General features: G+C 35.2%; 1 protein-coding gene across 1 annotated transcript in view; it reads left to right on the top strand.

Annotated features, from left to right (window-relative positions):
• The first annotated feature begins 6,170 nt into the window (after positions 1-6,170).
• LOC120629689 (monocarboxylate transporter 10-like) overlaps positions 6,171-10,641 on the top strand; it is a 215,796-nt gene continuing 211,325 nt past the window's right edge. The window contains exon 1 of the mRNA XM_039898667.1: positions 6,171-6,208. The gene's annotated coding sequence lies outside the window, so the exon portion shown is untranslated. The remainder of the gene's footprint in view (positions 6,209-10,641) is intronic.

Below are 10,641 nucleotides of genomic sequence, written 5' to 3'. Positions count from 1 at the left end.
CACCAGGGTTGGAGAATTTGCACATTATTGTTCTAATGACAAGGTTGCTTGGAAGCATCCGGCTCCGCTTTCATGTCTCAAAAGATAGAAAACTGAATGTTAAAATGTAAAATTGTTGGAAAAGAGCAACTGCTGAGTTTCTTGCCGGCTTCTTTTCGGTAGAATCTGCCTTCCGAACCGGTGGTAGAGTCACTACAAACAGACAGACATGACGTTTTAAAAGTGCCTACTTGAAACAAATGATTGATTGATTTTGATTTGATTTAAGGTCAACCAGGAGGTAAAAATTGTGCCATATCTATATATGGCACAATTTTAGCAGCAGTATGGTGGGCTTTTAGATTTATATTCTTATTTCTATGAGATTAAATTATGTGTGTAGATTTAACTTAGTAAAGTAACAGAGAATAGAATTTACTTCTATTAAAACTTTGAGTATACTTTGAGCGTGATTGTAGTAGGTATGTCGGATAAGTGTGTATTTATTTATTATTTATATAGAGTTGACTGTATTTTTCCAAAACATCATTATTTTTCGTATAACTATTCTATAAATTTAATTTTCAATAAAATAATTTTACTAGTAAATTTTGTAAATAAACTGTAATGTTCGCAATTTAAAGTTAATTATCGATGGTTGTATGCTCTGGTACACATTAAGTGCTTCCCAGAGAATTAAAAACATATAGAACCCTCGTTCAGCCATTATTGCAAAAAATGGGGAAAATGGAAAACTTTTTTCCATTTACCAAAGAATGGGGAAAAAGTATTTTCTTTTTTCCCCATTTTATGGTAAATGGTTTGAACATTAAAGGTAAAATAATAAATGACAACTGCTAAATGGATTGCAGTGACTAACCGCTTGTATTGAAACACTACTAAAGCGGAGTGGTTTTAATTGCTTCAATAGAATTAGCCCTGCAGACCGATTCTGTATATTCTTAATTCTGTGGTGCTTCCAAAACAACGATGCAAAATATTTGTACGTAAACAATGAATGGTCGTTGTACTTTTCACTAAATGTATTATTATTGCAGAAGTTTATAGTTGGGTCAAATTATTTTTTTTGCGATTTAAAATTAATATTTTCGGTTACAACTCTTATCATATCCATTTCAAACAAGCAATTGATTAAATTAATATGAATATATTCTGGGTAAGAAATGTATAAAAGGCGACACATTTGGCTAATTTTTCACTTAACAATTATTCATTTTTAAGTCAACATCTCTTGAGGATACTCCAGTTTCGAAGGGAAACGTGCGTAGAGGGTACATTGCAGGGATCTGTTTGGTGTGATGTATAAGGATTGAAGAAATTATAAATTACACCATACAGATTTTCCTGCTTTTCGCGGACTATAGCAAATTAAGCTTAATTTTCATAATATATCATGGATCTCCGCAAAGTAACGCCTGCTTCTATCCAATATTTAAAAATAATACGCATGAATACTACCTACATCGGTACAAATGTCTTTATGTTCAAATACTATTTGGTCGGTGTTACTCGTTCTACATTATTTCATCAACCCACATTTGAGAAGCGGGTCAGCTTAGTTCTGGAGAGTTTAGCTCTTACTTTCTCTCTCCTAAAATGCCGAAGACTTATGAAGCTGATGATGCCAATGATAATGTCATCATTGCAGTGGCGTGCATAGAGGGTATGCACAGGATATGCAGATGATTTGAAATGAACAAAATATCCAGTACGAGTAATAAAAAACCTTTGGACAGGCATTGTAAGAGTTATAAAAAGCCCACCCTTTTGAATTTATAACTCGTACTGGAGATTTTCTACATTTTATATCATCGGCCGAGTGGCGCAGTGGGCAGCGACCCTGCTCTTGAGTCCAAGGCCGTGGGTTCGATTCCCACAACTGGAAAATTTTGGTGTGATGAACATGAATGTTTTTCAGTGTCTGGGTGTTTATCTGTATATTATAAGTATTTATGTGTATTATATTCATAAAAAAATATTCATCAGCTATCTCAGTACCCATAACACAAGCTACGCTTACTTTGGGGCTAGATAGCGATGTGTGTGTATTGTCGTTGTTTATTTATTATTATTATTATTATCTGCATACCCTAAACATACCCTCTATGGACGCCACTGCATCATTGGCATTATCAGCTTATTAATGTAATATCAACAGATTACCGGCCCTCTACAGGACACGGGCGTCCTCTCACTATAAGAAAAGGTTAAGGTCGCTGTCGCTCGGTCCACCACGCTGGCCCAGTGCGCGTCCATAGGTGGACAAATGATAACGTAATTTCTTTAAAAACAAATTAAAAAAGTGACTGAATATATACAAAGCGATAAATGCATGAAGTGCAATTAATAGTCAACAATACACATATTTTCTTAACACTGCGCATGTTTTACTCCAACACAGAAACCAAAGTGGACGATAAAGATCCAAAATCTTACCATCCTTTGAAGCGTTAACTTCCTATTTTTTATTTTTAGTCCACTACAAGTTAGCCCTTGGCTGCAATCTCACCTGAGGTAAGTGATGATGCAGATGATGAACCTAACCTAACCCTCCTCTGTCATCATCATCATCATATCAACCCATTACCGAGCCACTACAGGGCAGGAGAGATTCTCACACAATGAGAAGAGTGTAGGCCCTAGTCACCGACGCGGGCCCAGTGCGGATTGGTCCACACGCCTTTTGAGAACATTGTGGAGAACTCTCAGGCATTCAGATTTCCTCAAGAATTTTTCCTTCACCGGTAAAGCAAGTGATAAACAACTAAGACACAGGGAGGTATCTATGCATCGTTCGAGTCCATGTAGGACTGCCGTACATCGATAATGCAGTCGTATTTATATCAAAATACCCACCAACTCAATGTCATGAACATAAATATCTGGCAAATATGAATTTATAGTTATCAAAAGTTTAATTATTTACCCACTTTATGAATTTACTGTAACACAAGTGATATTTTATTTGCTTAAAACGACCATAACATAGAAAAGTTATAGATGCGTGCTGGGATTCGAAAACGGAACCCGGCGAGTCAAACAGAAGCCCTTACCACAGAGCCTTACACTATCACCGCTTCAACTGACTATAATTTTCTATAATTATAATAGATCCATTAAAAAATTTAAACTGTTATTGTGTCGGTTCAAATTTATTAAATAAAATCTAATTTTATTTGCAAACCTTACCAGCAGGACCGATAGTGGTTATATTAAAGGATTTCGTGAAATCCTTTATACGTTTTCAAATTTTTAGTCCCCCTCTGGAGTTTAGTGTATTTCGTCCGCTCCATTTCCATAAGCTTCGTCATTTAATCCATATGTACGTGTAGTGCATAAAATTGTTTTTTGAAGCGAGGAAAAAGCGTCAAATATTCTATATTTTATTACCTATCTAATAGGTAGGTATTTAAACTTATCTCAAAGTACTCTATGCTTGCTACTTTATTCCTCTCAATGGAATTATGAAACACCTACGATTATTGATTTAATATGTCACTATCTTCCTACGATATTCAGAACGTCTGCTACTTTGACGCAAACTATAAAATATCTGCTTTTCTTCCCTAGAAAGCATTAATCACTTTATTTTTATAAAGAAAGAGAGATCGTAATTCAAATCCAATACGCTTCTTAAAATATATATCTTATATCTTTAAACGAGCAATTCTTGTATATATATATATATAATTGGAATCTCGGAATCGGCTCCAACGATTTTCATGAAATTTAGTATACAGGGGGTTTCGGGGGCGATAAATCGATCTAGCCAGGATTCATTTTTAGAAAATGTCATTTGATTTGTGTTTTCCGGTAATCGGTTATTGGTGCAACGAAGTTGCACGGGTCAGCTAGTGTAGATAAACTAAATAAAATTTAAGAAATTCGTAACTGTGAAAATAGCAATTATGTTTCTAGCTTACAAAGTCAAGATTAAGTACCTGCCGAAAGAATACTACATTTCGCTACTATAGTCTGTATTTAAAATTGTAAGTATTACAAATGTATTACATTTATAGTGTTTTGTAATAAAATGGCCCCTAATTGGCACATAGCGTAATTTGTGTTGTGGTTCTCTTGAAAGCTGTCCAGAATAGGTTCTGGCAATGAGAACTCACCACAATGCTTTGTGGATGCAAATTAAAGTCATATACATTTGTGTCAGTACATATAAAATAGAAGCTTCGGACGTTTAACACTAAACTTTTTAGCTATCTGTTAAGAGCTAAAGTTCTACATGTATTGCCGGATTTCGGGGGATTTAAAATTATTCTTAAACAATGTAGCAAAGTAGTGCTCTTTGTAACCAAGCTGCTCCGGGGAAGTACCTCCGCAATTCTCGCGGTTTTTGGCGAAATTACAGACACGGCGGATCGGCACAGAGGCTGTTCTTTGAATGCCCTGCCAAGTGTTGCTCTGTATAGGCGATGGTTTTAAATTTATAATCAGTGGGGTGTTCACACTTGTTTGTAAATTATAACTATTAAATAAAACAAAAAATAAATGTCCTGCATATTGACACTAAGGTGAAAGACTGCGTATGAAGCTGTGGCGATGGTCTGGTATTGATGGGTGTGAGTTAAAATACATTAAACTTTGCAATAAGTTTGGCAATCCAGAACGAGCCCACCGACTATAATTCGAGCAGCGTGGTGGGACTAAGCTTTAAAATCGTCTGTCCTTTAAGTGATGCCTGGCCTGTGCCCAAGGGGACATTAATAGGTTGCGGATCATGATCCAGAATGAACATTTAAATAAAAAAAATTAAGAGACTGTAATTGGTTAAAAAAGTATATTTTAAAAGTTTTCTGCTTAGTTTATAGCTTCCAGTGTTCTTGTTACTGATCTGACTGAATTGTATTTTTAAAACGTGTAAAAGAACTACTATCTTGATATAAAATACAAAAGATTTTAAGATTGATTCACAAATTGATTAAGATATGTAATATAACAGGATGTTATAAAATCAAAAAGGCCTGGTAAGAGTATAAATATATATAGAGCGAGTTAAACTATCACGTTTAATCTAATAACAGAGATACATGTCATACACGAATGCTATGTACTAAGCCGAAGACTGGTTAAAACAATGGTATATGTATTAATATTCTGCAAAATGGAATGGCAAGCAGGAAAGATGAGAGACAGGTTCCCAAAGCTTAAGGACTACAATTGGAGATTATGAAGGGTTTGGTAATTTAAAGTGCTACTGTCACGAACAATTTGGGTCAGCGGTAACTCAATTGATAAATTTATCCTTCATAAATTTCTTATTGCTATAGGTACTCCAACCTAGATGATTTCTTAAAGCTATAGTTTGGTAACACTGTAAATAGAAGATTCATCTACGTTAAATAAATGAAAAAAAAAATACTACGACAATACACACATCTAGCCCTAAAGTAAGCGTAGCTTGTGTTATGAGTACGAAGATAACTAATGAATATTTTTATGAATAATATTCATATTAACACCCAGACACTGAAAAACATTCATGTTCATCACACAAACATTTTCCAGTTGCGGGAACCTACAGTCCAGCCGATCGGCCGTCAAAAACCTTTTTAAAAGTAAAATCAAATTTTCTATCCTGTTTGTTTGCGCATTACGCAAAAATAACTGAATGGATTTAAGAAACATTCTGTCGGATTTACAAGATATCCAGAAGTTTATCTAATTAAAAAACAAAGTAACACATAAGTAACAAAGCTAGCTTTATATATGGTTATATATAATTGACCGCCCATTTCCGTACCTGACAGGGTATAAATTTCTTGTCAGAACGAGGAAATCAAAAGTCTACCACGATTGGTCAAGATTGGTAAAGAATTCACATACTTTGAGAACATAATTGATAACTTGGGTATGCAGGTTTCCTCCAGGTGCATCTATTACAAAAAAATGCATTCGCATACTAAAAAACCTAAAGTATAAGGAAATCTGCGCGCCACACTTTAAATCTTTAGGAATCTTAACCCTGCCATGTATTTTTTTATACTGTAAAATATTAGGATAACATAAAATAGATCCACCGAAACGCTTGGAAATAGACAGAATGCATAGGGAATATAAGGGTTGTACAGAGCCTGGTCTGCTATCAGTGGCTGTACCGTTTATCGGGCAGTTTTAGTTCGATAGCGGTGTAGTGCAGACGTGTTGCCGCCGCGTGTGGTTCATTCGCGATCGTCTGAACGTAACTTTTTGCGAGGTAAGTTTTATAAACAAGCGATATAGGAACATACAGCCCACGTTACTATAATTAAAAAAAATCGTTTTAAAAGCGTTCATAAATAACGCTTATATCGTTTAAAAATGATTATTAATTTTAATAAACTATTTCATGATTATTTTAAAATGTTATGGTCAATAATAAGAAACATTTAATTTCTTATATTAGTTTTAATTATAAAATAAAGAATTTTCATTTAGTGTTAAATATAAAGCTATCAAGAACTTATAAATAAAACTTACATAAACTTGGTAAAGCCACCAACAAAGAAAAACATATTTTAAATAATTAAGAGTTGAAGAACGTCAGAAGGCTGACATCTTGTAAATTTTGCATATTATCTATCTCATGAATTTTAAATAGGTACTGAAACTTGTAGTTACCAAAAAATGCTTTAACTTATGGTTTATAAAGTGATTGCAAATGAGAGCAAAAAAGAAAATTATTAGTTACTCGGATTTGTTGAAAGTCTGCAGATAAATTGTGAAACAGCTTGCAAGGATTCTCGGGTGAAGTTTCCCCTACAACAAACCTCTTGGATTTTTGTTTTACTTTGCAGTCCAATAATTTAACAATACCCTTCGGACATTGATGATAATTTTATAGTTTCTGTTAGGGCATACTTAACTAATATAAACTTACACAGCTTCATGATACTAATCATATGCTTTGTTACTTTGTGACTGCAACTTGCAACTCTAGTTTAGCTTTTTAATTCATCATCGCTACATTAAAACATATAACTTTTAACTATCATAGTCTCCTTTTTGCTTGGATTTAACTACTTTAAGTTATACTGTCAATTTTAATACATGCCTTTATATGAGACGTTGCTGTAGGTATTTTGGAGTTATAATGATATTTATTCATGTTATCCTTTTTTATTAAGATGAATAATTTATAAGTCTCTCATTTCAAGAAGTCAAGACTTTCTTTTAATTTTAAATTAGTAAGTACATTATTTTTCTTGATGTGTATAAAGACGTTATTGACTTTAAGGTTTATTCGTCAAAGAAGAATGCGCTGCACGAATTATAAAGTATAAAACGTTAGCCCTCTTAATTTCCATCGTAGACTCATTTCATTGCAAAGTGTGTCCTAGATATTTACTCTCTGTTACGAGTACATTAAGAGTTCCTTATAAGATCGCATTTAATTAAAGAGGAGCCTTTGTTTTATTACAAGGAATGACAATAGTACTTATTATTTCTTATTTTGTAGCGGTTATCTATGGATATAATAACTTTATCTTTTTGACGACCTTCCTGGCGCATTAGTGAACGCTGTGGATTTCAGTGCGAGCTCCCGGATTCGATCCCTGGCAGGGGCGATTTGGGAATTTATAATATCTGAATTTTCTCTTGTCTTGTTTGGTGGGAGGCTTCGGTTGTGGCTAGTTACCACCCTACCGACAAAGACACTAAGCGATTTAGCGTAGAAACCGATTAGGGGTATCGTTTTAATATGACAGGTGTAGTTTAATAAGCAGGTGAGATTGCAGTCAAGGGCTAACGTGTAGTGTAATAAAAAAAATCCACAGTACCGACGTTTTATAAAATCTCACAGTTATCTCTTTTTCCCAGGGTAAATATATCATAGGGTTGTTTCCTCGATGCAAACTATTTCTATACAAAACTTCACCAAGATAAGTTAATCGTTCAGCTAAGTGCGGGTAACTTTAATATTATCTTATGCCCTTTTCTACGATACAAGCTACATGTGTGCTAAATTTCAATAAGATTCAACAGTTGAGCTGAACATTGCCATCAAACAAACAAACATACACATGGGCATAAAGTTTGTTTGTTTGTAATATTTATTTATTTACAGATATGTAACAAACATACGCTAAGGCTGTAGAGTTTAACTAATCTATTATTTATTTTGGATACCTCCTTCACTTAATTATAATTTAGCTTTGTAGTTTTATTTTTAGAGCATTATAAATTCCTCATCGTTCAGATAAGATGAGATTGCATTCGAGCGTACGTTTACTTTGCAACTCAAAGGAAGTGGTATGCGACTACCTTTTAGTAAATCTTAATATATTTATATATATCTCAAAGAGTTAACATCTTTTTTTGGTATACTTACCGAGTATGTAAAGTAATGATAATTAATGCCGACTGGCGCAGTGGGCAGCGACCCTGCTTTCTGAGTCCATGGCCGTGGGTTCAATTCCCACAACTGGAAATTGTTTGTGTGATAAACGTGAATGTTTTCACGTTTTATATGTATATTATAAGTATTTATGCATATTATTCATAAAAATATGTATCAGTCATCTTAGAACCCATAACATAAGCTATGCTTACTTTAAGGCTGGATTGCAATTTGTATATTATGAATAATAAATATTTATTATTCCAAACGAGGTGGACAGATGACATCAGGCGAGTAGCTGGGAGCCGTTGGAGGCAAGCGGCCCAGGACCGTGCATTGTGGAACTCCCTACAAAAGACCTATGTCCAGCAGTGGACGTCAATTGGTTGAGATGATGATGATGATGATGATTCCATTACAAGTTAGCCCAGTGTGATAATCCAGTCTAAGATAGTAGCGGGCTAATCTGTTAGGGAGTATGGTAGTCGTACCCCTAATTGGTTTCTACGCGATATCGCACCGGAACTCTAAATCGCTTAGCAGCGTTCCGGTAGGGTGATAACTAGCCACGGCCAAAGCCACAAGCAGGCCAGAGAAAATTGAGAAATTACAAATTCCCAAATTGCCCTGCCGGGGATCGAACCCGGGACCTCCTACTTAAATTCGTAGCGCTCACTGTCCCACCAGGGAGGTCGTCGATCTTCCCCGCGTCTGCACGGTTTCGGAAGGCTTCACCTCCATGTTCGTACCTTGGCCTTGTGCATCTGGTATAGACCCTTCTTTCTATCGCTGCTGGCGGTGCCGAACGGGCGCACCAAGCTACTGAAGGAGGCGCCACTGACACGCGCACTCCGTACCCTCAATGTGATAGCCGAGATGACGGATTTATTTTGTTGCACTCTGAGTGAACTCACAAATATAGCGATTTGGATTTTATCATATACACTATAGTTATATATTATTAAAATTTACATAACATGCTGCATTGTCGTATTAGGATAACTTTTTCCTGTAATGACAAAAATGTAAGATGGGAATAAATAAATAAATAAATCTTAAGTGATACCAATGCGTTAAACCTCATCAGATTTAGCCCATTAGTTTGGGTGTACAAACAAGTTATTTACTTGTTTAGGCCTTACACCCACAACATAACACTATAAGTTAGGGCTAACTGACTGCAATCTCCCTGGAGGTAAGACAGAGCAGTCTTAGATTTTAGGAGGTTATCCTGTTAGGGAGTATGGCAGAGATCGCTTTTTAGCGATAAGACCGCCCATTGTACCTGTGTGTTATATTTATTGTTTTTTTTGTTTATTTTTTCATTATGTTAGGTGTACAATAAAGAGTATTTTCATTTCATTTCATTTCAAATATTATGAACTCATACTTCTAAATGGTTTCTACACGACATCATACCGGAACGCTAAATCGCTTAGCGGCACATCTTCGTCGGTAGAGTTGTAAATAACCACGTTTACTAATTTCTTAAATTAAAGGCGAGAAAAATGGCAAATTTAAGGCGTAAAAAAGATTGATTACGAAATCACAGCCCACAAATTGCTCATCTGTTTATAATTGACTTTAAGAACAGATTCCTTAGCTAAAACCCGCTAAATGTTTGGTCAATTGTTCTCGAATAAATCATGTAACTTTGTAAGTATCCTTAAGAACTTATAAAAGAACCTAAGTTAAAGTTAGATAAGAAATTTGCTCAATTAGCACACTAAATCATTATAATTACACGGTAGAACTTTTTAACACGATCACGACCCAGTTTAAGTTTGGCATATTTTTAGTTAAAGTCAATTATGAAAAAAACCAAACAGATTCACTGACTGATTTCGGCCACATACATACATACATACATTACATACATATAACTTTTTCTTTACGGTCGATTGGCGCAGTGGGCAGCGACCCTGCTCTCTGAGTTCAAGGCCGTGGGTTGGATTCTCACAACTGGAAAATGTTTGTGTGATGAACATGAATGTTTTTCAGTGTTCTTGTGTTGTTATGTATATTATTAATTAAAATATTCATCAATCATCATCTAGGCTAGATGTCGTAGTAATAAAAAAACTTTGTGTGTGCGCAAACACTCCGTATTCCCTGATTTATAGTCCCATGGTACGGCAGCACCGACACGATCGGAAAGAGATAGGCGCACGATCTACAGCTTTACTTGCTGTCTAGAGCATGGGGGGTGTTCCAAAACAAAGTTGGCACTAAAATTTCTTGATAGAAAAACCCATTAATTTTAATGAGCGCGACCCGGGGAACCCAGGACCTCGTAAATTACAGTCAAC

The sequence above is a fragment of the Pararge aegeria genome, chromosome 15 (assembly GCF_905163445.1).
Source record: "Pararge aegeria chromosome 15, ilParAegt1.1, whole genome shotgun sequence".
NCBI classification, from domain to species: Eukaryota; Metazoa; Arthropoda; class Insecta; order Lepidoptera; family Nymphalidae; genus Pararge; species Pararge aegeria.
The sequence above is the reverse complement of the archived record's forward strand: the minus strand, read 5'-3'. Positions and strand labels throughout refer to the sequence as shown.